At 43.4% G+C, this 25002-nt stretch overlaps 1 long non-coding RNA gene across 1 annotated transcript; it reads left to right on the top strand.

Annotated features, from left to right (window-relative positions):
* Positions 1–2210: 2210 nt before the first annotated feature.
* Positions 2211–24781, top strand: LOC111861888. The gene is made up of 2 exons (XR_002842346.2): positions 2211–2288; positions 24748–24781. It is a non-coding gene; the product is annotated as an uncharacterized LOC111861888 (long non-coding RNA).
* The last annotated feature ends 221 nt before the right edge of the window (positions 24782–25002 follow it).

The following is a 25002-nucleotide window of genomic DNA, read 5'->3' as shown; positions in this document are numbered from 1 at the left end:
GCAAAGGAACAAGTGCCTGCTGTAATATTAGAGCACCGCAGGAAGTTTTCATCGATTTCACCGCGGCTGAAAGCTGAGACGCAGTAGTTTGAACTTACGTAAGCTGGAGGTCCTCCTCTCTTTTAATAATTTATCATTTCTGATGGTTGCGTGCCTCTAATAAGAACAGTGCTACAGGCTACACTTTTTGGATGCTGAACTTCTCACAGGTTGGCACCAAACAACTTTCATCTCATTTTTATCGTTTCATGTTGTTATATTTTACCAATTCAAGTCAAACAGCCCCAGTCTTTAAAACGTGCTGCACATTTTCCCTTTATGGCTCCTGGCGAACAGATATGTTTGGTACTTTCATCGTCTCCACTTCTGCCCCAGCTTGGCCCAACCATGTACTTTCTCTTGGTGTGGGGTTTATTCATATCCATAAACCAGAAGCTTTGTAACCTTTCTTGCCATCATTTTGTGACGTTTGACTAATAAAGTGCTTCGAATAAACGTTATAAATACATTTGTTGTATTTCAGTCGTCATTATCTAGCAATGAAAGGTAAAAAGATTAAACCAAGTTGAGTAAATGAGAACCGTGAAAACTGATACAAGCAGGCTGCTTGTACCGGTTCTCACGGTCTCTTCGCTTGCGGATTTCTTATTTTTCCTTCTACCCTGAAGATGGAGGCGATACGTTCCTCCGAAACGTCGGTTAACACCACATCTACACGGTGCCACATCCCAGAAGACCGCTTTCTTCATAGTCAACGTCGTGAAATCTCAAATCTTACATGATCATTATAATTTCCTATATGATGGTACAAACATCTACAGTTTTCAAAGCATCATTAAATAACCCCATGATATTCTCAGAAGAGGTCTTGTAAGATGGATGTAAGGGCTCCTCCTACTGACTTCGTAAATTCACCTCGGAAGCGTGGGATTTAAGCTACCGATATTTCTGGCGGCGGAATTCTCACATAGATTGGTGGCCTGTGAGTCTGTACACTTGCGCCTTATCGCAGCTTATGTAAGGCCCGTTCAATATAATGTCGATTATCTTCAGCACCATAAATAAGAAGTGTGTGTGTTCACAATAAAGGAATTTTCCACAAGCAAAGGACCTTGGTCTCTGGCACGCATCTTTTTTTACAGAATCGAAGAAAAACAATGATTATGAACTCAGTACCCAATCCTTGACCTAAGGGAAAGGAAATGTAGGACGGTGACGAAGAATTCAAATGACGGGCTACATATTTTGTACTCCTCACCAGATATTAGGGTGACAAAATCAATAAGGAACCGACTGGCAAGGCGTGTAGCATGCATGGAGGCAGATGATAAACGGACACAAAATTTTGGTCAGAAAATCTTAAGGTAAGAGACGGCTTGGAGTAACTATATATATATATTCTTACATTGTTTGCTCTCAGTATACGAAGTGAACGCATAATTGTGATGTCGTATGTGTCCTCCCGCCCGGGTACGCCATCTGCATAGAAGGTCTCACAAATTTTTTATTTTGTTACAAATCGGTCTACTGTGACCCATATTTGAAACGTTTCGAAACATATCTTACTAAGAATATGAGTAAAAACTACACTGAAACCTGTCTGTACTGTCCGTGTTCCACTCAATCGTGGCTGACTTCAATATGTTGCCAAGTTAGAAAAATTGGTGTCAAACTTCCGCATTTTTGTGTCTATATGACTACACACTGTTGGCTCGGTATATGCAGTATCTTCTGCGCGATTTCTTTGGAGACGTTTCAGAACGAGGATATTAGCAGATACTCATGCGTTATCTGTTTTACATAATTTTATGTTTCATTTTGCTGCCTGCAGGCCTCCTTGCAAGCCTTCAGAACACATTCTCTTCTTAATGTTTCCTCGGTTAGCGAGATCAGTTCACCCCACGAAAACCACCGTTAATTGAAATTATCGTTAATCGAATATAGGAAATTATGTTAAAAGCTTAATTCGTTCCGAGATATTAAAAATTGACCTTTTTCGCCCTAAAACACAGTTTACAATATTTAAACGGATAGTTTTAATAATAATAAGTAAACGTTATGAGAACACAGTTTATATGTACACTGTAACGCCGGGTCTACGTTACGTCAGAGGGCGTCTTCCCCACCCCCTTTCTTACTGCTTACCCCTTCCAATGTTCCACTTCCTGGTTCCTGTCGGCTGAGGTCCAACGCGAGTGATCCATTCTGTTGTGGGACCCTGAACTGTGCAGTCAATTCACCTTTTCTGGCCTGTACGATTGTGATTGTCGGAGGCTTATTACCTCCAGGTACTTAGGTTGTATTTGTATTTGTTATTTAATATATATACATATTCATTTGATATATTTGTGATAGTCTCTTTGAGTTGGTACTTCCCACCCAAGAACCAAATTTCGGTCTTAAAAGACCTTTTCACGTTTCAACACGCAGTCTTAAAATTCAGCCTCAAATCAGCATTTAGTCTATATTTATACTGCACTGTAATACAGGGTGATTCATATAGAACCAGCCCGACGAAATGAGGTGTACTATAAAATATACCATACAGATATTAAAGTAATTTACACATATCTTATCTTTGATTGTGTGCCGTGATCAGAGCAGGTGTTGAAAGTGTCCGCCGTTTTCAAGTAGGCATTAGAAACACTCGCTGTTCAACAATGTACTCCATGACTGTCGCCTGCTGGCCACAGACACGTTTCGGCATTGTCCTTGACCTTGCAGCATAAGGGCTGCCACTTGCCGGATCATGCGCACACCATTCGACTCAGCACGGCCCACGGATTATTATGTCGTAATTGTGAGCGGTTATATGCATCACCTGCGGAATTATTAGCAAATTAATCGGGCCGGTTCTATATGATTCACCCTGTAGTATATATACAGCGAGGCCTGCGCGTCAAAGTGTCTATTATTGCAAAAAAAAATGTGGTTTGTGTTAAAACAATTTAAATTTGATAATAATTTGAAAATAATTTAAAATTATATGTTATACAAATGTCTTAGTGTTCTTCATTTGTTCTGTTTTTTGGCAGCGATGTGTATTTCGTGAATCGTAGCTTGGTTACATATCCCGTGATTGTGTGTGTGTGTGTGTGTGTGTGGAGTACGAAAGTTCCACGGGATTGGGGCCGATATTTATGATTGGGGAAGGGTGCTGCTATCTATTGTAGAGTCCGTATATGGCCTGTGTGTGTGTGTCGTGTATGTCAGTGTATGTGTTGTTCATATGTAGTTTGTCTTTGCTTATTTGCTCATTTGCTCATTTGCTAAACTTCCCTTTCTTTCCTATCCTTTTATCGTCCATAATGTAGGTTGTATGTTTTGTGTTTAATACGTGGTTGGAGTATCCGCCATGTGGCACTATTTTATTTCGAATTTTATTGCCCATATGTAACTTTTAAGTAAAAATAAAAGCATTAAGTATTCAGGGAATATGTTTCCACAAGCAACAAACACCAGACACTGAAAGGCAAGTCACGTGAGCATAAGACTCTCAGAAAAGGGCGTCGCTCACTGACTGAGTCAAATTAAGAGCGTTGCGGCCACGTCACATCGTAAACATGTCGTTAGGACAGACAGTGGGACCATATGAGGGGTGGGGTCGTTAATCGATGGCATCGTAAATCGAGGGCCCATTGAATTGAAATCGCCACACAAAAATGTTGAGCAATTGTTCGCTGGTCAACAATTTTGTCTTTCAGATAGCTTTTAGTTATGCTTCATATTGTCACGTGTTAGTGACTACACACGGGGATTGGATTCATAATTGGATTTGCTGGACGCTTATAACTCATAACTACAAATTATTATACCGGTGTAATTTACATACTATATAAACCACTACGGCTACAGTATTATCTTTGTTATCCTGTTTTCAGTAGTCGTTGCTAGGTAGCGGCCGCTAACATTGTAACTCAAGACTGAGTCGACTGGTCTGGTCTGGAAAGTCCAAAAGGTCCCTCTTCAGAAACAGCTGGCTACGAACTACTTATTGATAATCAGCACGAAGGGTCAAAGTTCCGAATGAAATTCCAAATATTGCTACCATGTCATTAAGAGCAAGGTGTACTGAATCTAATTGTAGGATTTCATTGCCTGCCGATTTGTAGTGAAAGAGCAGAAAATGGATTTATCAGGTATATGCAAGGGATGAATGGGCGGAGAGACTTCTATTTGACAGATTGGTAGAAAAATGTAATTTCTATGACAAACGTAAGAGAGATTAAAATATGTTCAGAACATACCATGAAGGGCAGTAAACAAGATAAATGGGCACGCTGAAGAGTGTCTGTCGTGTATAAATTACTACAATTCTGTCGGTTGCATAAATATGCGGATAATTATGGCTGGTGGTTAGTACTCACAGGCGGCCAGCTTCACATGTATGACTGTATTTAAAGATACGCTATTTTATTTCAGTCATTTTAATGTGACGTGCATTTCGAACTATGCAAGTACAAATTTATGTATGTGTGTGTGCGTGCGTGCGTGCGTGTGTGTCTACTATCAAATGTTTATTAATTCTCTCAGCGAGTAATTTTTATCTACAATAATTGAATATCAAACCAATCATATGCGGTATGTAAAGTCGTAGAGGGAAGATTTGGAAACAGTTATTCCTAGCTGGAGTATGTCTTACAGGATCACGAAATTCGCGGTCTAAATGCGGCATGAACTATACGAGTAAGACATGATATAAATAAATGATATATATATATATAAATAATATATACGCATGCGCCAGCGTGTATACAGACACATTCCTAAAATAAATGTAGGCTTTATATTTTCCTTTAATTTTGTACAAACTGATATATAGGCTGCGTGATAACACAGTAACATCCTTAATACAAAATAAAATTGTCAGAAATTTCAATTCCAGGGAACGTGATTTTTCTAGGAATTGTATCGCGATATGTTTTATACCATCCCACTTATCTACCATAGATGCATGAAAATTGGTGCCAAGATTCTTCCATAGTCCACGATAACCACTTACTCAACAGGTGCTACTTCAAACAAACTAATTTTGAGTGTTATTCTTCTTTGTTAAATACATAGATATTGTCACATGTATTAGTAACTTTTAGACGGGGTTTGTATAAGATGAATAGGTTTATTTGACGCCCACAAGACGTAACTACAAATAATTATAACACTCTGAAGATTACTGTAACTATAACACACAAAATGAAGCCTTCACTGTCTGTTTGCTTAGTCGTTGCTTGGTAACGAAGTTTTAACCAGATAAGTCTGGTTAAAACTTCAGCTGTTGAACTGCCTTGAACGACATCTGTCTGTCGAAATGAACGAATGAATTCAGAGTTCAGAGTTACTTTACGACTGGCGGTTAACCGCCCATCTGTTCGTCTTGGCGACAATCCTCTTGAGACCCACGACCAGAATTTTTATTTCCCAGCTAGACACTTGCGGTTATAGTCCTTATATAACATCCTCTCTGACGAGACGATGGGTCTGTCTTTTACAACTGTTGCTGGTCCTCGCCAGCGCAGTCATTCTCAGGTCCGAGTCCCACGGGACTCATGGCCATATTTTGCTGTCTCACATTTCAGACTCCCCCGAATCTTGAGGGCCAGGTCCCCGTGTTTATATTCCCCAGGAACAAGGTGGCCCGCTTATACCCCCAGGCACTGGGGTCCATTTTCGTCGCCTGCTACGACTCGCAGGGCTACGGTGGAGGTATTCGACCCCGCCTCCACACGGCATCTGATTCTCCATCCTCCATTATTAACGAATGTACTCCTTTTTGAATGAATGAAGAGCCTCCGCCGCTCCGTATATAGGCTAGCTCGTATCCATGGAAATTCCTCCAAGCGTGCTCGTTGCCGCGAAACATTCGCTACTAAGCAGCCAGAGTTCTGTTGTTGACTGCGTTAGGGACGTGTTTACGTAGCAACGGGGTTTTCTGGCTCCATAGCTTAATGCTCTGAGCAAATCTGTAACAATAATTTGTCTTTCTTAAACTTAAGAAGAATAACAGTGTTAATAGGCATGACTCTGAATCTTATAATGGAGGAATTTTAATTAACTTCAGTGTGAAAGTGCCGTCATCGATAAGTGCATTTCTGAGTCAGCCTGACCTCCTGCTGGGTAGCCTTAGCTGAGGACTGGATGGGTAAGAATAGGTATTTTTTCTTTATTGCTAGTGGGGTGGGACTAAGTCCCTTGTACTGCGGCCACTTCTGGCCTACTGTACCAGCCCCAGATGATGATGATTATTGTTGAGCAGTCGGTGGAATGCGAATTGGGAGGGGAAACGGAAGTACTCGGAGGAAACCTGCTGCAGTGCCACTTTGTCCACCACAAATCCCATATGACCTGATCCGGGCTCGAACCCGGGCCGCCGGGGTGGGAAGCCGATGAATAACCGCCTGAGCCGTGGCACGGCCCCGTAAATTGGGTTCCTTAATTCGCAGAAGCGATGAGACAATGTGCTCGATTTTTGCCTCGCGTAAATTTAACAGCTACTCGTATTAATTCATTATACTGAATTTCCGAAGTCTGAAAACACGTCGAATGACCGGTGCAATTGAAGCAAAAGCCCCCCTCCCCCCCAGATAACTCGTACTAGCGAAGCATCATCTCCAAGCAGTGACGTCCGGCGCTAACACCAGTTCCTCATTACCAGTTGGCTGGATTCGAACAGAGTTCCTCACACCTACATCGAATGTAGGCATTCCTGTTGGTTAAAACTAACTAAAGCCACGCCATCATATGTAATGCATTTCACATCTGGAAGTCATCAACCCCAGGTTCTACTCCGACCGGCTGGACTCCTCTTGGCTTGAGTTAGGTGGCAGAAATTGGTTTATGCTCAGGTTTCTTGCTCCAAACCACAGAAAAGAATTTCAAGTCCCGCGATATACTCGCGCTCTTCAAGCCCAATCATTAAATAAGAAAATAAAGGCTAAGGATTAAATATGCCTGTAATTTTAGGCGGTTACAATGTGTCTCCTTCGGAACTGTACTGGGCAGATCCGTATTTCCGTGTCATTGCGCTATCAGTGCTATAGCCGCTTGCTCAAAGCCTCTCTTGAATATCGAAATGAGTATCCTACGTTGGTATTTTTAGCTCCACACCTTCACAACAGTACCACCATGGCGGCCGTGTGGAAGTGTGAGATGGAAACATTTGAAATTTGTATGTATTGACATCATAACAAACATATATTCGTCGTAAATTTATTCTTTAGCAAAATGAGTAATAATATGGCGATCGCGCGAAATATTTTGACTGTAATAAATAATGGGGTTTTGTAACTTGACATATGAAATTCATATTGTGACGTATTATAAGCACGTGTCTACAAGCTTTTCTAAAATCAAAACCTTCCGAACCCTAAATACACCACACTGGCAGTGAGTTGTTAACATTTACCTCCGTCAGAACCAAGAAGCGTTTGTACAGATTCTGAGTCTTAAAAATTGTCAGTCAACAGAGGTTGATTGTCTGTAGAAATTACAGGTATAAATAGATGGCAGAACTTTCGTGCTGAGTTCAGCGAAGAAGCCCCTTGCTGTATCCTGCTTGGAGACAGTCACAATTACGAGTATGTATGTTGTTTCTTGGCACTAACGGCATGTTTTGTCAATATTCAAAAGAAATATCAGTGGACATCTGTTTCTATATTTATAGCTACATAGTATCTCTCCAAGTTTATAGGTTTCAATCTAACTGGCAGGGATGTGCAAATTCATTAAAATATAGAAATCAGAAAATTGTGTCAGGGCTACGGGTGAAATGGTTACTGTAGTCACCCTACAAGAGTCCGTTAGGTTCAGGATTTGCAAACACTTTTCGAAGGGCGCACTGGCAGAAGCATTGTGTAATGTCTAGGTAGGTCAGTCTACACCCTGATGGGGAAGCGGAGGACTTTCTATTTTCTTGCATCATTTCTACCCTTCTACAATTATCTCTCTCTCCTTGCTCACTCTCTCCGTTTGCATGCTGGCCATATTGATGTCTGCCACAACACTTCTCATTTACTTCATTTTTAAAAATTCTTTATTTTCGAGTGTTTAAGATACTCTGGTTCATCAGCAGGGATATCCATATCTCCGTGGTGTGTCTCTGTGGAGAACGCAAAACATGACGGTTGAATGGACCCTTCTTACTCGCCTTGTATGCAGATATGACATTCCAGCGGCCATGCTGTGCCATGCTGACTTGTTGCCGCTGACAGAACTGCGACACGAAGCCGTGTAGGCCTGTGTACAGCACATACCTGTATGTATACATGTAAGTCTGGCATGAAGTGTTCTAGTATGGTAACTCCGCTGAGATATTTTTTTAGATCGGAACATGGCGGAGGTCCTCACGCGTACACAGAACGGAAGAACTAAGTGTGTCTCCTGTTTCTACTCCCTGTAGTGAACTGACATCGACGGTTTCGAAAGGCAGCCACTTTCAAAACGCCTAACCCGCACCTAAAACCCCCATCACTCCAAAGTCGTCTAGAAGCTGCAGTTGTTGAACCTAATGAGCAATTTAAAATAGAAATGTAATTAACATGTGTTGGGAAGTCATAAGAGACAAAATGTCATTCCCACTTGGTTTAGTTTAGAATGTTGAAGAGTATAATTGGCATTTGATAACCAACAGAGATGAACTGCTTCCTTGAGAAAGTAACATAATATCACAGCGGTAAAGCATTTGATTGCAGTTGCCCGGAACAAGCGTTATGTATGAAACGAAACATCCGTAGCCTGGAGACGCCAGACTGTATAGACAAAAATGGCGTGATGACCACATCATACCCGAGCAGAAGTATAAGTAGTGGATTGGTCAGTATAGAAACTGGAGACCACCTTATATAAAAATGGAACGAATCTGAAAAATTAGGAGTCGATGTTTAAACGGAAGTGTTTTAAAAATTTCTAGCGTCATAGACGCTTGGCTTGTGAAATACTTTCTTGTCGTTCCTCAAAGAAGAAAGACGTATACACTTATCTGTCGTGAAACATTTGGGCCTAGGTCTTCGAAATGAACAGACTTAAAACCACTTTGATGCAGGCCTTCATACAGAGCGACAGTGTGAACATTGTATGTAGTGAACACTGTGGTGCAGTTTTTGGAGTGAACGTAGGTAGATTATTTATATGTGTAAAAGTAATAAAACAGTTATTAAGAGGACTGCATCTATGATATTGGCGGGAAAGTCAGAAGAGAAGAGAGATCACTAGGAAGGCCAAGACGTAGGTGGGTGAACAATATTAAAATGGATTTTAGAGAGATAGAATGGGGTAGTACGGACTGGATCGATCTGGCTCAGGATACGGACCAGTGGAGGGCTCTTGTGAACACAGTGATGAACCTCAGGATCCCATTAAATGCTGGAAAATTTTTGAGTAGCTGCACGATTAGCGGCTTCTCAAGAAGGGCTCAGCTCCATGAGTGAGTGAGTGAGTGAGTGAGTGAGCGAAAAACAATAATTAACAAACTAAATTTTGAATGGTAAGAAAGTGATATTTAAGTGTAAGATTTGAGGTTTTCCCGGCGTTGATTATGAAGAATGCCGTATTCTTGGATGTGGCGCCGTGTAGATTTTGTGTAAACCGACGTTTCGGAGGAACATGATGGGGGTGATACGTTCCTCCGAAACGTCTGGAGAGAGGTCATTGCTCTTGCCGACAATTAGAGCTAACATATGAAGTAATTCCGTGGGAAACGTCAAGTCCCAACGCCCTCTACAGCGGCTTCAGAAGAGTAACGATAGCAAAGCCGGCACCGCCGTGTATAACGTTCAAATTAAAGATTATCAAGAAGACATAACCCTTTCTCTATACAAGAGGCTCTAGATACGATAGCAGGGATAGCAGAAAATGAATCCATTTTGGAGAATGGTTCGATTTTGTTGTAGATCTTCAATGATAATTAGACAAAGACTGCTGAAAGCTCAGCTTGTCCGGTCATACCCAATTCAGGTCGTTCCTTACGTGTCTCTCAGATCCCTCGGGGAGTTGGCCCTGACACCTTGGATGACATCACCAATAGGAGACTCTGAATGTCATTGCCAACCAATCCGTATCAAGAACATACGGTTTCGCAGGAAGAAGGACGGGAAACAATTTCCTCTTCGCATCCTGTGTTTCTGGATGAGAAGACCACCCAAGAACTCCAAGTCAAGGAGAGTCTCTTATTCCTGGATGTACAAAATATATTTCTCGAGAGGAAGTCGATATCGGGGACTCCATCCTGTTCACGTGTTTTCGCCACTCTTATGGGGTTCAGACAGGTACTATCACTCGCCATTCCATCGAGGGTTATTGTGTCAGCACAGATTGAGTAGATCTTTGCTTACACTTTTCGATAATGCGATTGTGGGAGCCCACCACAACGCATCTCCAGGCCAGCTACCAACTTCCGGTCGACCGGCAAAGCGAAATAAGCGTTAGCTAATCAGCACAGACCACGACAGTGCCATCGCCCATTGGACCGGACACCTTTCGCAGCATCGGATAAAGATGCGGACCACATTGCTATAGTCTGTGACTATGACTGACAAATGACAGACCCGACCTCTCGTCAGAGAGGGCGCCCCAAATGGACAGGACAGCAACTTTCACAAAGAAGAATACATCTGGTCATAAGCCCCAGCTGGGGCTCGACACCAAGACAGACAGACTGACCGACCGACCGTCAGTTGCAACATGACTGACTTTGACTTTGACTCTAGTCAGTCAGTCGAAGCTACTCTTAGTTCAAGATAGCATCAGGAGCGCACACTGCAATAGCGACCCTCGTAGCAGCGACGCCGCCAACCGACTCCGAAAGCGGTCGCCTCGACCCTCTGGAAGTCCTCCGCCAACGCTTGTCTCTCTACGGCCCGCTCGCAGTCAGCCGGCTACCGAACGCGGAGGACCGCTGTCGCTCACACAAGCCAGCCCGATGCAGCCGGAATTTCGCCGACAGTCATCAGGAATTTTCATGATTGCTTGACACAATACGGGAACCGACTTCCCACACGATTAATTGAATGGTCAACGCGGTGGGTCCGTCACTCTCAACATCTCTTTATGTTGATGTCTTTGCAATCCAGTAAGGAACCCCAGGCATGGTCATAGCAAAACGCAGTTTACAGTTCGCTATCAGTCGCCTCTTCCACTTGACCCTGCAGAACGGGCTTTCATTTATCGCAGGAAAACCCCAGTGTGCACTTTTGACACCATTGAGGGGTTTTCATCCTTCCTCAACCGTTCCTGAACAGGGTCTTGCCGTGTGCTCTATATAACCAGTTTCTCGACCTTGGTCACAACTCTCGTTGGGATCTGACTTGCGGCGCCTCCGCGTTAAGTGCGGTCACTTGAACATTTCAGAAGTTCTAAGTATCCGGTTTTATGGCTAAGGCCGGACAGTCATGCTTCGACTTCATCGTGCTCTGACAGCTCTGAGATGTACTATGGTAGTCTCGTGTATGGTTCCGCATCAGAGTCTATACTGCACACCCTAGACCCTGTCCGCAACATCACTATTCGTCTGTCCACTGGCGTCCACCGTACTGTCCTCCCAAAGGATCTCTCTGCGGAATGTGGAGAACTGCCACTCTTCCTGCGCCGGAATCTTCTTCCCTGCAGTTAAGCGAAGAAGTTGCCAACCCCCCTCCCCCCAATTCTTTTGCCCCACTAACCGCAACAGGTACGAGCTCAATATCAAAGTCCCTTACCAGCGTCTTGAGCGCCTTGGCATATTCCATATTTTGAAAGCTTTGTCATCACGGGGAATCCTGGACCCCATGCTGAATGCTTTAGATTTCTATGTGAGTGTTACTAATTAAGGCTACCTTACTTAGCTTACTAAGCCCTTCTTGAGGAGCCGGCAATTCTGCAGCTATTCAAGAATTTCCCAGCATTTTATGGAACCCGAAGGTTCATTACCGTGTTCACAAGAGCCGACCAATCCAATCGATACTAACCCAGCCTATCTCTCTAAGATCCATTTTAATATTGTCCACCCACCTACACCTTGGTCTTCCCAGTGGTCTCTTTCATTCTGTAGTTCCCATCAAAATTCTATATGCATTCCTCTTCTCCCCCATTCGTGCTACATGCCCTTCCACCTCATTCTCCTTGAAATTAAGGCTACCATGTTATGGAATATTACACCATGTAGTTCGGTAGATTGTTGCCAACGTTTCAGAAGAACTGCTGCTTCCTTCCTCCTCTGAAGAAGGAAACGATAGGTTCCCCAGAAGTTGATAACCATGTAGCAGACTACATGGCTTCATATTCATCACAGTCTTATTTCCCGTTGTCTAAAGTCTCTTACGGCGACAATGTCTCTCGTTTCAAGTTCGCACAGCCGCCATATTGATACTCTTACCGGCGTTAAACCGTGAACCAGAATGGGGAGCCTGCAGTGAGATATCTAATTTCATGAAAGATTCGTCAGTGATATACTACCACGGTCAGTAAGTTCGTGGAATGTCCGCAAAGTGTCGTGCGGGAATTTACTGTCAATATGTTTCAGCAGTGTTTTCGACAGCTATATCGACGTTAGCAGACTTGCACAGCGGCCAACGGCAACTATTTTGAGGGCCGATGTGGATCTGCGTAAGTGTATGTGAATACCTTGTAATATAATGCGATAAAACAACATTCCGCGAACTTAATGACTACCACGTATATATACGAGTACGTGTTATACAGATGCCAGTAATTGGATCATGAGACGGCCAGACGTAAAGAAACACTTAGGTAGCTTGTCAGTGAGGCTCCACCGTAGGAAGAAGCTTGATTTGAGGGTCTTGAGACTGTAAGGGATCTGAAGTTACAAATGAATTCCCCGTTGTTTCAAAATATGCAGAAGATGTTTATATAAAACCTATAAAATGCTTCTAGCTTGTAATTACGTTACTGGAAGACCAGTACATTTTCAAAGGCTTCTGTAGAGAGTGGATCTGTATGAGTACATCTCTTTCCGTCTGTAATTTTCCTTTCACTGCGAAATAAGAAAATCTGTTTTGAAGTAAACCAAGAAAACTATGCAGATGGCGAGAATGTGTGTCCGAGTTAACAAAAGTACGTGTAGCCTAATCAGCCTGGCATGGTGGCTCTGGTACTGTGTCTAGATTTGTATACAAGATTTGACGCCTCGCTCGGCGACCAGAAATATTACTGTCGTCTGGTATATGACGACGTATAGTCTGATTGATGTTTACAGACATGGTGAAAGATGAAGTTGTGTACCGTGCTTCTAGCTTTCGTTATAAGAGGACTTAAGTCCTTCATATTGTGTCAGGAAGAGTGTATCCACACTTTTGGCACAAGTCAAATTGACCAGAATCTGATTTAAAAAATAATTTACGCCTATATGCAACGAAGTGGTCGATCATAGTGGCCGCGGGGTCTGAGGCATGAACTGTTTGCGCTCGCTCGAACTCTGGGATCTTGGGTTCGAATTCCACTCAAGGCATGGATGTCCGTACGTGCGTTTATTCTGTGTTGTCGTGTATGTAGGTGGCGGCCTAGCGACGGGCTGATCTTTCGTCCAAGGAGTCCTACCCTCTGTGTAAAAAAGATTACGAAACTGAAGAAGAGGTCAGGACCCAACAAAGGGCTGTAGATTCGTTGCCGGAGTGAGAAGATAGTGCTGAACGTAAGAGACGGGAAGTGACTGGAGGCTGGAGAAAACTGCGTAATGAGAGGCTTCGGAATTTACACTCTTCACCAGATGTGACACAAAGTGCGTGAGACAATCGGGACTTGTAGGACGTATGGAAGAGATGAGAATTGCGCTCTGAATTTTAGCCGGGAAGGGAAGAGGTCGCCTGAAAGACATAGGCATGGATTTTAGGGTAAAATTATATTGCATCTTCATGAAATAGAATGCAGAGGGTGTCGACTGCGTTCATCTGTGCCGGGATAGGGTCCAATGACGAGCTCTTCCGAAGACGGTGTTGAGACTTTGGGTTCCGTAAATGGTGAAGTCGAGCGGTCTAAGGCATGTACTGTCTTCGCTCGCTTGGAAACCGGGATCGTAGGTTCGAATCCCACTCAGGGCATAGATGTCTAGTTTATGTGTGTGCGTTTTTCTGTGTTTGTGTACAGGTAGAGGTTTTGCTACGAGCTGATCACCCGCCCAAGGAGTCCTACCGAATGTATAAGTTCTAGAAAAACCGAGTGAACGGATAAGTTCATGGGGGTAGGCCCTAGGCCCACTGGGGCTGTAGTGCCAAGGGGAAAAAATTCTAATTTTTATGTTTTTGGACAGCAGACGTGAAGACAAAAAGTTCTGGACAGAATGGTAGCAAGCATTACCCGAGTTCAATCTCCTCTTAATTTCCTCCTGAATCAGGTTTCGATCTGTTTTCGTTGTTCCCAAATATCTGAATTGTGCCACATTTTCAAAACATCTGTTTATCTTTATATCAAGATTTTGCCCTGCATTTTGGTGGCGAGACAGCAACATATACTTAGTTTTCTCTGTGTTTATTTCTAGATCAACCTCTTTACTTGCGTCAATTAAAGTTTGTGTGTTTATCTTTATGGTATCTACGTTATCACCCAGTAGGTTCACATCATTGGCATAGACCAACAGCTGATGTGTCCCGTTTAATTTCAGTCCCACCTGGTTTACCTGGACCTTTCTAATGGCATTATTGATATGAGTGAATATAAAACATAAATTCTAATAAAAGTTGAAGTCTTAAAATAACCAGTTACATAGTCAAAAGTACAGTTAAAAGTTGTATCTGTGATGGTAATTGGAAGTTGGCAGTTGTAATCATGATATATGCAATGTTTATATGGGCATATTATATACACATTGGCTGATGTGGGGTTCGGAGGCCCGTTGTTATGTTGTATGTTATTATTTAATATTTGGTACTATTTGACGGGCGACTCCGTTGTGTAAATGTCCGGTCTAATGGAGAGTTTTAACATGTTAACAGACTTTGGTAAAAAAAAATTCACTTTAAAGTTTCGTGGAGATCTCTTCAGCAATTTCTAGTTGTTCTATGTATACGGAGAGAAGAAATGTCTGAACAATTTTAATAGAATTACTGAGTTTTTGGACTTCCATCGTCAGGAATTCTGGGTAATAAGGGATACTCTATGTAATAGAAGACACGACTTTTCGGAAACAGATCCAGTATCCGAAACGTCGTGTGTTCTATTACCTAGAGTGTCCCTTATTACCGAGAATTCCGGACGATGGAAGTCCAAAAACCCAGTAATTCTGTGTGTCGTCAACCTTCGCCAGAACTCTTTAGAATTTAATTTTAATAGAGTTCCGCACGGTTTTGAACTCGTCTGTAAGACAACTGCACAGTTGTCCCTGCTTCCGGGCTGCCGTTCCGTACTCGAAACAAGAAAGAACAATGAGTGACTGTGATTAAGAAACTCACGTTTTGTTTCGTAAGATACTCAGGGGTGGTACCGCTGAAAGTACCTCGTTATGTAATCTCTATAGCCCTCCCGCATAAATAAAACCGTTTTGCATCACAAACTAGACTTTCGAAACTTAGAGATAAAACAGTTTCTTATATCTGGAATGTACGCGTTGTGCAAACACTAAAATGACATATCCTTGACTTTGGTATGTAGTAGGTTCATGCACAATCCTTATCAGTCTTTTTTTCCAAGTCCGAATAACCCACATTTCTGTCATGATTAGGAATGAAGTGTGTTTCTGTCGCTGTTTACGATACATTGCAGTTCACGTCATGACAGTTTATTTACACACATGTGTATAGGAATGGTATTGCTATTAAGGTACAGAACGATATGATAGACGTGACGAAACAAAATTTCAAATGCATAGGGTTCGTCTGGTTGAAGCATAGCTTTGTTACGAGATCATAGAGAATAAGGAAGCCTGTCGAAAATTTAAAAGAGGATTGTTTGTCGCCATTCTCTTTTTGTACAGGGGATGGACAATAATATGGAAACACCCAACAAAAAACACATTACCGTGACTAATATGGTGTAGGACAACCTCAGGCTTGCAGAACTGCCTGCGCACTCCTTGGAATGGATAAATAGAGGTCCTGTATGATTTGCAAGGGAATCTTGTAACATTCTTCCTGAAAAACATGGTAAGTTCTATTATGGGTGATGGAGGTGGATAGCGCGCACGCAGATTGCTCTCCAAAACAGACCACAAAGGCTCAATAATATTGATATCTGGCGATTGTGAGGCCATGCGGACGTGACACTTCATCTTCGTTCTCAGAAAACCAATCTGGACGATGTTAGCTATGTGAACACAGGCATTGTAGGCTTGGTAAATGGCATCACCATTAAGGAACAAAGTTTGCACCATGGGATGGACCTGGTCTCCCAAAATGGTCACACAGTCGTTGGCAGTGACGTGACCGTGCAGGATAATGATGGATCCGACAGAATACTACGATATGGCTTCCCATACCATGATCGAACCCCTGCCATGTTTCACTCTTGGCAGCAGACAAACTGGAACGTAAGCTTGGGATGGCGTTCTCCACAAGTAAACTCGGCCAGAAGTCGGAAACAGTGTGAAGGTGGACTCATCCGACCAAATGACCGTCTTCCATTGCTCCATAGTCCAGGTTTTATGACTTCGGCACCACACTGTCCTCTTAGTGGCATTTTGATCACTGATGAGTGGCTTTGGAATTGCAGCTCGTCCAGAAATACCCTGTTTGTGGAGTTCCCTTCGTACTGTTTTAGTGCTGACAGGGTTTGTGAGCGTGACATTCAGTTCAGCAGTCACTTTTGCAGCTGTAGTCTTCGTATTTTTCGTCACAATCCTACGCAATGTTCGTCTGTCTCGATCACTCAACACACATTTCCGTTCACGCTGGTGTTTATCGGATGCGGGTTTTCCAGTCCTCCTGTTTGAGGTAATAATCTTGGATACTGTGCCTCGCGAAACACCAAAAACCTCGGCTACCTTGGTTACGGAAGCAGCCACCGTACGGGCCCCAACAATTTGCCCGCGTTCGAATTTTGTTAGCTCTGACGTGATGCACAAAAAATTGCACAGAACACTGTCTCGACAACAAATGAAACTTGCAACGTATTGCGGAGGTTGTACAGGTAGTGGTGTTGGGCAGATACGGCAGCGTGACCTACAAACGTCGCTAAAATAAACACTTCAGTTCAGGCATATATTTCACGAGGTGTTTCCATATTTTTGTCCATCCCCTGTACAAGCACATTATAGCCCGGTACAGATAATTTATGTCTCTCTATTAACCCAACTGGGTGGAGGCTCACAGTAGACCTTCCTCCTCTGCTTGATGCCGTAGTCCGATTAAGACTAGGACACCCTGTTTTATAAACTACAAATACTGTAGCATGTAAACCCGTTAGTGGATAAGGACCTCGAAACAAACAACGGAAAAATAGGTACTGCTAGGCAACAGATCCTTAATAAGGAAGTATACGCAACCGTTACTAAGTAACGCCGGTGCAAACAAATATGTTCCCGCGGAAACAATTGGAGTACAATGAACGGTGTTTTCTATGCTGTTCCTGCCAAGGGGTTATCAGTGGGATAAGTTTAGAAACAGGCTTAAACTTGCCGTTGGGGAAGCTTAACTATCGTTTCAATGACTAAGCTGCCGTTGTAGCATAAGATATATAGGTTAGGCATGATCTGCTCTGTAAGCCTGTACTGACAAAGGACTTTTATGTAGTGCAGAAGAAAGAATTTNACTGACAGAGGACTTGTGTGTAGTGCAAAGTTAGGCATGATCTGCTTTGTAAGCCTGTACTGACAGAGGATTTGTATGTAGTGCAAAGTTAGGCATGATCTGCTCTGTAAAGCCTGTACTGACAGAGGACTTGTGTGTAGTGCAAAGTTAGGCATGATCTGCTCTGTAAAGCCTGTACTGACAGAGGACTTGTGTGTAGTGCAAAGTTAGGCATGATCTGCTCTGTAAAGCCTGTACTGACAGAGGACTTGTGTGTAGTGCAAAGTTAGGCATGATCTGCTCTGTAAAGCCTGTACTGACAGAGGACTTGTGTGTAGTGCAAAGTTAGGCATGATCTGCTCTGTAAAGCCTGTACTGACAGAGGACTTGTGTGTAGTGCAAAGTTAGGCATGATCTGCTCTGTAAAGCCTGTACTGACAGAGGACTTGTGTGTAGTGCAAAGTTAGGCATGATCTGCTCTGTAAAGCCTGTACTGACAGAGGACTTGTGTGTAGTGCAAAGTTAGGCATGATCTGCTCTGTAAAGCCTGTACTGACAGAGGACTTGTGTGTAGTGCAAAGTTAGGCATGATCTGCTCTGTAAAGCCTGTACTGACAGAGGACTTGTGTGTAGTGCAAAGTTAGGCATGATCTGCTCTGTAAAGCCTGTACTGACAGAGGACTTGTGTGTAGTGCAAAGTTAGGCATGATCTGCTCTGTAAAGCCTGTACTGACAGAGGACTTGTGTGTAGTGCAAAGTTTGGCATGATCTGCTCTGTAAAGCCTGTACTGACAGAGGACTTGTGTGTTGTAGTGCAAAGTTTGGCATGATCTGCTTTGTAAGCCTGTACTGACAGAGGACTTGTATGTAGTGCAGAAGCAAGAATTCTCAATAACATGCTGTATGTGCGTAATGTACACTTGACGAAAGGCCAGGCGTATTCATAAGAGAGGATGTTATATAAGGACTACTACCGCAAGAGTTCGGTTGGATAAAATCTCTGGTCGTGGGTCTCAAGGGGCCTGATGCCAAGACTAACTGATTAGCTGTATACCGCCAGTTGTAAAGTAACTCTGACTTTGAGTTAGTCAGTTGTAAGGAAGAGAGAGCGTTGTAAGGGACTCTTAAGAGAAGACCGTCGGTGCAGCAACGAAGTGAGCACGGAAGCTGAAAGATCTCCATTGTTAGAAGCCATTACCAGGGAACGACTGGTGAAGACACACCAGACTGAAAAGACTTAGCGAGTGCTGTAGTGGTTTTACAAGTGTTGTGATCAGTGATGGTGCTATAATTAAGTGTAGTCACGAGTCGTATGTTAAAATGGTCAGTAAATCCAATCCAAAACCCCTTCCATTGTCACTACCTCTCGTGACGATACTAAGACTAGCTGTAGGCCGCGCCATAGCTCAAGCGGTTAGTCGCTGGCTTCCCACCACGACGGCCCGGGTTCAAACCCTGGTCTGGTCAAGTGGGATTTGTGGTGGACAGAGTGGCGGTGGGACGGGTTTTCTCCGAGTACTTCTGTTTCCCCTGACAGTCTTCATTCCACCAAATTCTCCATCATAATCACCCGGGGCGGGTACAATATGCCAATCAGTGGTCGCCGTGCCGAGTGGACCCAGCTGGACTCCACCCCCACAATACGAATTAAAAAAAAAAAACAGCTGTATAACTTTCGCTTGGACTGTCATACCAGGACAGTGCACATAACGTATGTCACATCTTCCAACTCCGTGGCGCGTTGTGCGACGTCCTCACAAATGGTCCCGTCGCGACGTTGCCTATTTAATTGACTTACTGTTCATTTACGCCGCGCCATAGCTCAAGCGGTTAGTCTCTGGCTTTCCACTGCGGCGGCCCGGGTTCGATCCCGTGTCTGGTCAAGTGGGATTTGTGGCGCTGGGGCAGGTTTTCTCCGAGTACTTCGGTTTCTCCTGCCAATCTTCATTCCACCAATTGTTCCACAATCAACCTCACTTATAATCTGGGACTGGTACAGTAGGCCAGAAGTGGCCGCATTACAAGGGACTTAGTCCCATCCCACTAGCTATAAAAAATACTGTTCATTTGTTTTATCTATATATATTTCCGTACAAAGCCGGTCACGGTAGCCGAGCGGTCTAAGGCGCGCACTGTCTTCGCTCGCTCGGAAGCCGGGATCGTGGGTTCGAATCCCACTCAGGGCATGGATGTTTAGTTTGTGTGTGTGCGTTTTTCTGTTTGTGTAAAGGTAGAGGCCTTGCGACGAGCTGATCACTCGCCCAAGGAGTCCTACCGAATGTGTAGAATCTAGAAAAACCGAAGTGAACGGAGAAGTTCATGGAGGTAGGCCTAGGCTCACTGGGGCTATAGTGCCAAGGAAAAAAAATAGCTTTCCTCATTTCTTGTTGCAGAATGAGGCGGTTAATATGAAAGACATTTATGTATGAGTACAAAGTGTAGCAGTTTACTTTTCTAAGGTTGTATACAGGTCCGTTTCGGCACCGAATCGCAGTTGCACAAACTGCCTGACCTTAACCGTGACCTCTCATAGTCATTAGCTACTCGCACTACTGTTCTGTGCAAGATGCTTGGTAGGTGAGGCGGAGTTTACTTCTGGAGCCGTTTTCAAATTCCGTTGTGAATAAATGAATACGCCTGCAATTTACATTATATTACATATAGTGCCGGGGGCACGCGGTAGCGTAGTTGGTTGAGGCACTATGCTACAAGCCGGAAGGTCGCGGTTCAAGTCCCGATGAGGTCATTGGATTTTTTTCAGTTGACCTAATCTTTCCAGCCGCACTATGGCCCTAACAGAAATGAGTACCAGGAATATTCTTGGAATATTCTTTGGGTAAAGGGCGGCCGGCGCGTGGGGCTGACAACCTAGCCACCATACATGAGCCGATTGTCTAGCAAATGTGGGAACCTCAACATTTCACAACCCGATGGGACTCCACGGCCTGTTACAGGGTTAACTTTACTTTACTTTTATATATACTGCGTTCATAACACCTGTTTTTAAGAAAACATTTTTAGATGCTTTTATAAAATAAACCTACAGCCCCTTTCTGGCAGCCCTGGTGTTTTTGACAAGTCAGTATCAAATTCTGCATTGTCCCACTGACACTAAAGTGTATCATTTTGATTCAAATTCGGTTATTGTAATACATATATTATTTAAGGACCTAATTGAACCTTTACCTTCACCTTTAAGTCCTTTCGCAAATGTTAATTAAACTTTATATTCTCCATCTATACAGCGTTTTTAACTTATTTTAATTCGTTTTAAGGGTCTGTGTATATCTAATGAGTTTATGCTCGGATTTTATTGAAACGTCAACTACGGTACCAGTTGTATGGATTGTGTGCCTAAATGAAGGCTAAATTTAATTTACTTTAAATCGTATTGTAACGTGTTAGCCATTGCCAGGCAACCGGTCACTAGTAACATTCTTGCGGCAACGAATACGCAGGCAACAGTGGAACGACTGTCGTTTCTATGCAACGGCAACGTAAACACACCTCTATAACAACAGAAAAATTACTAGGAAACGGTGTTTTCATTGTGGTCCTCGCCATGCCCAGTGCTAGATAACAGAGCTGTAAACACGCGGCTGTAACAGTAAGCGCCGAGACTCATTTGCGTGGTAACAGGTCTCCACAATAATAGGTGTTTTCTGTTTGGTCCGTGCCGCGGCTACATAACGAGAGCTGTGAGCTGTAGGACTAGAAAATTGTAACTGGGAGTGCAACAGCAGAGAATGGGAATACAACGGCATTTAACGAGGTTCCCAGAATAACAGAGTTAGTTTGATAGTACAAGGACAGGAGAGAACAGAAGAGTACAGGGACGAGAATGGAGCATGTCCTAGTGATTTGTGAAGTCGGTGGATTAGCGGTAGCGCTGTAATTGATTGTGGTTAAGAGAGATTGTAAACGGAGGTGTTAATAAATCCAATCGTCCAAGCCAGAACCCATTATTATTAGTCACGGAACCCCGAATACGTGATAATTTCAAGGACCACTTTACTTCGATGTTGATATATCGATATGATCATTTGTGATTTCCTTCTAGTTTATTAATTTTGGTGGCCTGATTACTAAACGACTTTCATATGTGTTTTGGTCGATCTCATTAAGTGTTAAAATGAGAAAAATTACCCAAAAACAATTTAAAGGGATTCATGTGCTACGTCATTGCGATATTTTCATAGAGCCCATTGCCGGACATCGCGATGTAATGGTCAGTACTCCTGTTTCGAATTCGGGAATTCCCCGACTCACAGACCGGCTGTCTCTCTCCAGACATATCCCTGGGTAATACTGTCCAGCTGAGTCATGAAGGCGGATGTTGGTTAAAAATGGGAGAGCCGAAGTGGAGGCATCCCACACTGCTGGCAGGCAAGGTGGCGGAAGCTACCATCCGCCTTCAGCCCTCGGCCTCACAGCACCTCCTGTTATGCCACGCCTGCTCTCTTTCACGTTCTTTCAAATGGATTGTTCACTTGTTACGTAAACTGAACCGTCAACACAACATAAAGTAGGATGTCTTCAAGGAGGAGACAAAATACATGCTGTGATGTCTCTTACTCGTTTGTTGTAAGCAGGTGTATGCTACATATTTCGACCTTCACTTAGGTCATCATCAAGCAAATTCCGTAAGACTTTATGGTTATTAAATAAGGGACACCACAACATCTATTTTATCTCCACCTTGAAGACATACTACTTTATGTTGTGCTGACGGCCCAGTTTACATAACTATTGAACACACAACAGGATGCAGTCCTTTCACTAGCATCCAACCGTTCGACGCCATATACTCGTAGTCTGAGCATTGTGACAGCGTCGTTAAACAAACCATAAAACTGATTGATCTCTAGAAAGGAACTAATATAGTAACAATACCTATTAATTGTGCGCCATAGAAAGCGTCATCCAACTTCCTACCCTCGTCCTGTCATTGAGCTTGAAACACGCTTCATTCAAACCTGTACACGCCATTTTCACGCCACCATAAGCGTGTAATCACACTTCCCATTTCCTCTTGTCAAACAGAAATAAGCAAACATAGGCCTATGTAATGTAAATATTTCTGCGCCATGATTTAGGTAGCAGGACTGGGCCTGAACTTAAACAAGCTAAGTACAGCACGCATAGAGTAACAGTAAAAAGTAAGTAAAGCTATCCCTGTACCAGGCCGTGAAGGCCCATAGGGTTGTGAGACGTTGAGGGTCCCACAGTATCTAGACAATCGGCTCAAAGATGGCGGTAAGGTTGTCAGCCTTACGCGCCGGCCGCGCTTTACTCCCCAGGAAAATTATTTAATTAATTCCTGGTACTCATTTCTGTTAGAGGCTGAGTCGACCCCAGGGCCATAGTGCGGCTGGAAGGATTAGGTCAATTGAAAAAAATCCAGTGACCTCATCGGGACTTGAACCCGCGACCTTCCGGCTTGTAGCGTTCTGGACCTTTCGGTCCCCTTTGTTTATTTATCAAGAAAACTAAAGGACCGAGTAAGTGTATTGCTGTTATCGCGTCATAGCTCAAGCGGTTAGTCGCTGGCTTCCCATCCCGGCGGCCCAAGTTCGATTCCGGGTCTGGTCAAGTGGGATTTGTGGTGGACAAAGTGGCGCTGGAGCGGGTTTTCTCCGGGTACTTTGGTTTCCCCTACCAATCTTCATCCACCAAATTCTTCATCATAATCACCCGGGGCAGGTACAATAGGCCAATCAGTGGCCGCCGTGCCGAGTGGACCCAGTTGGACTCCACCCACTACTAAGCGAATTAAAAAAAAAATTACTTCTCAGATGCGATTCACGTGTCTTTACAGTTTCTCTTCCATGAATATTGAGCGAGTTACTGGAAGAATTTCAGTCTGTTCTGTTTCGATTCGCTGTAACTTTTTACAAGAAACTGCAATCGAACTTAGTGAAATTTCTCAAAAATCGTTCAAAATATATGGTAAAGGTAGAGTTGTCCCTGTGCGTAACTAATTAAGCACTACTCCATGAAGGCGTATGGGGATTGGATGTATAGATCCACATTTTGTTGACCTCGGTACTAGTTGGAGGTGAGTGGTAAGCTTCACGCCACGGTCGCTTTACCCCCAGGGAAAGGGCCCCCGGTACCCATTGAATAGGAGGCTGAGTGGGTCCTAGAGCCGGTCCAGACGAAGTGGAGAAGAGAAAATTCTTGAACCTACGGAGACTCGAACTCGGACCCCTCGATCGTCCAGGCCGTAGCCAGTCGCTATGCCGGCTCCCCAGGATATATATGAGGGGCAAAATATACATCCTGTTATTCAGCATAGTGTATGTAATGAACAGTTTATTCCTCTGCTGTTGTTTAGTTGTGTCGGCATTGTATATTATGTGACTACAGTGTTGTGTCGGTGTGTGTCATGTATACTGTATCTGTTAAGCAGTACGCGAATGGCCAATCAGTACTAAAGAGCTTGTTTATAAATTGAGCATTCCGAATTAGAGGACAAGTTATATTCTGTAAAGTTCTGTTTTCCGGAATACCGTATTTACGCATGTATAGGCCGCACTTTTTTGCCAAAAATTCAAGAGGAAAAATGGGGTGCGGCTTATATTCGAAATATTCGAAATCACGCTTCATTTAAAAAAAGATATATTCATAATTAGTAATACAGGGTGTTCTACTCCTGAAATAATATTCCAAGAAAATTATTTTTTCTATAATTTCTGTCTGAAATTTGTGCTGCGGCCTATACACGCACGCGGCCTATACATGCGTAAATACGGTATATCAACGTGCGATCCATTAAAAGTCAAGCAACATTTCGGAGGAACATGTCGCCTCGATCTTCAGAGTCGAAGAACAACCAAAACAAGAAACCATCGTGAAAGCAAGGGGCAAGTAGAGCCTGAAAATCCCCCTGAAGATGGAGGCGACATGTTCCTCCGAAATGTTGGTTGACTTTCATCAGAAGTCACGGCATTGTGTCCCAGAAGATAGACTTCTTATAACCACTGCTGTGAGAAATTCTATTCATTTCAGTTTTAGTTCAGTACTTAACTGATTGTCAGCTGCGTTCGCTTGCAGATGTAAGCAATTTGTGGAACTGGGAGAACTGATTGTGTTTCTGTTGCAGGAGTCAGCGGCAACTCCTTGACCGCCCGTGGATCGGATTCTGTCCAGAAACCAAATTCACCCGGAGTTTTTTGTCTTTTTGTATCAGAGCGGACCGGAGCGTATACCAGCCAAACTGGCGGAGGGAGAGTCAGGTCACAAATAACCTCAAAACTTGGTAAGTAGAATTAATTGTGTTTTGTTCATATCCTTTCCACGAACTGGCAGCATAACAGTTATATACGCCTCACAATTCCTTCAGGGTTCTGCGCCGGAT

This window comes from Cryptotermes secundus, unplaced genomic scaffold (genome assembly GCF_002891405.2).
Source record: "Cryptotermes secundus unplaced genomic scaffold, Csec_1.0 scaffold2958, whole genome shotgun sequence".
In the NCBI taxonomy this organism is placed as follows: Eukaryota; Metazoa; Arthropoda; class Insecta; order Blattodea; family Kalotermitidae; genus Cryptotermes; species Cryptotermes secundus.
Note: the sequence above shows the minus strand (reverse complement) of the source record. Positions and strands in the feature narration are given on the sequence as shown.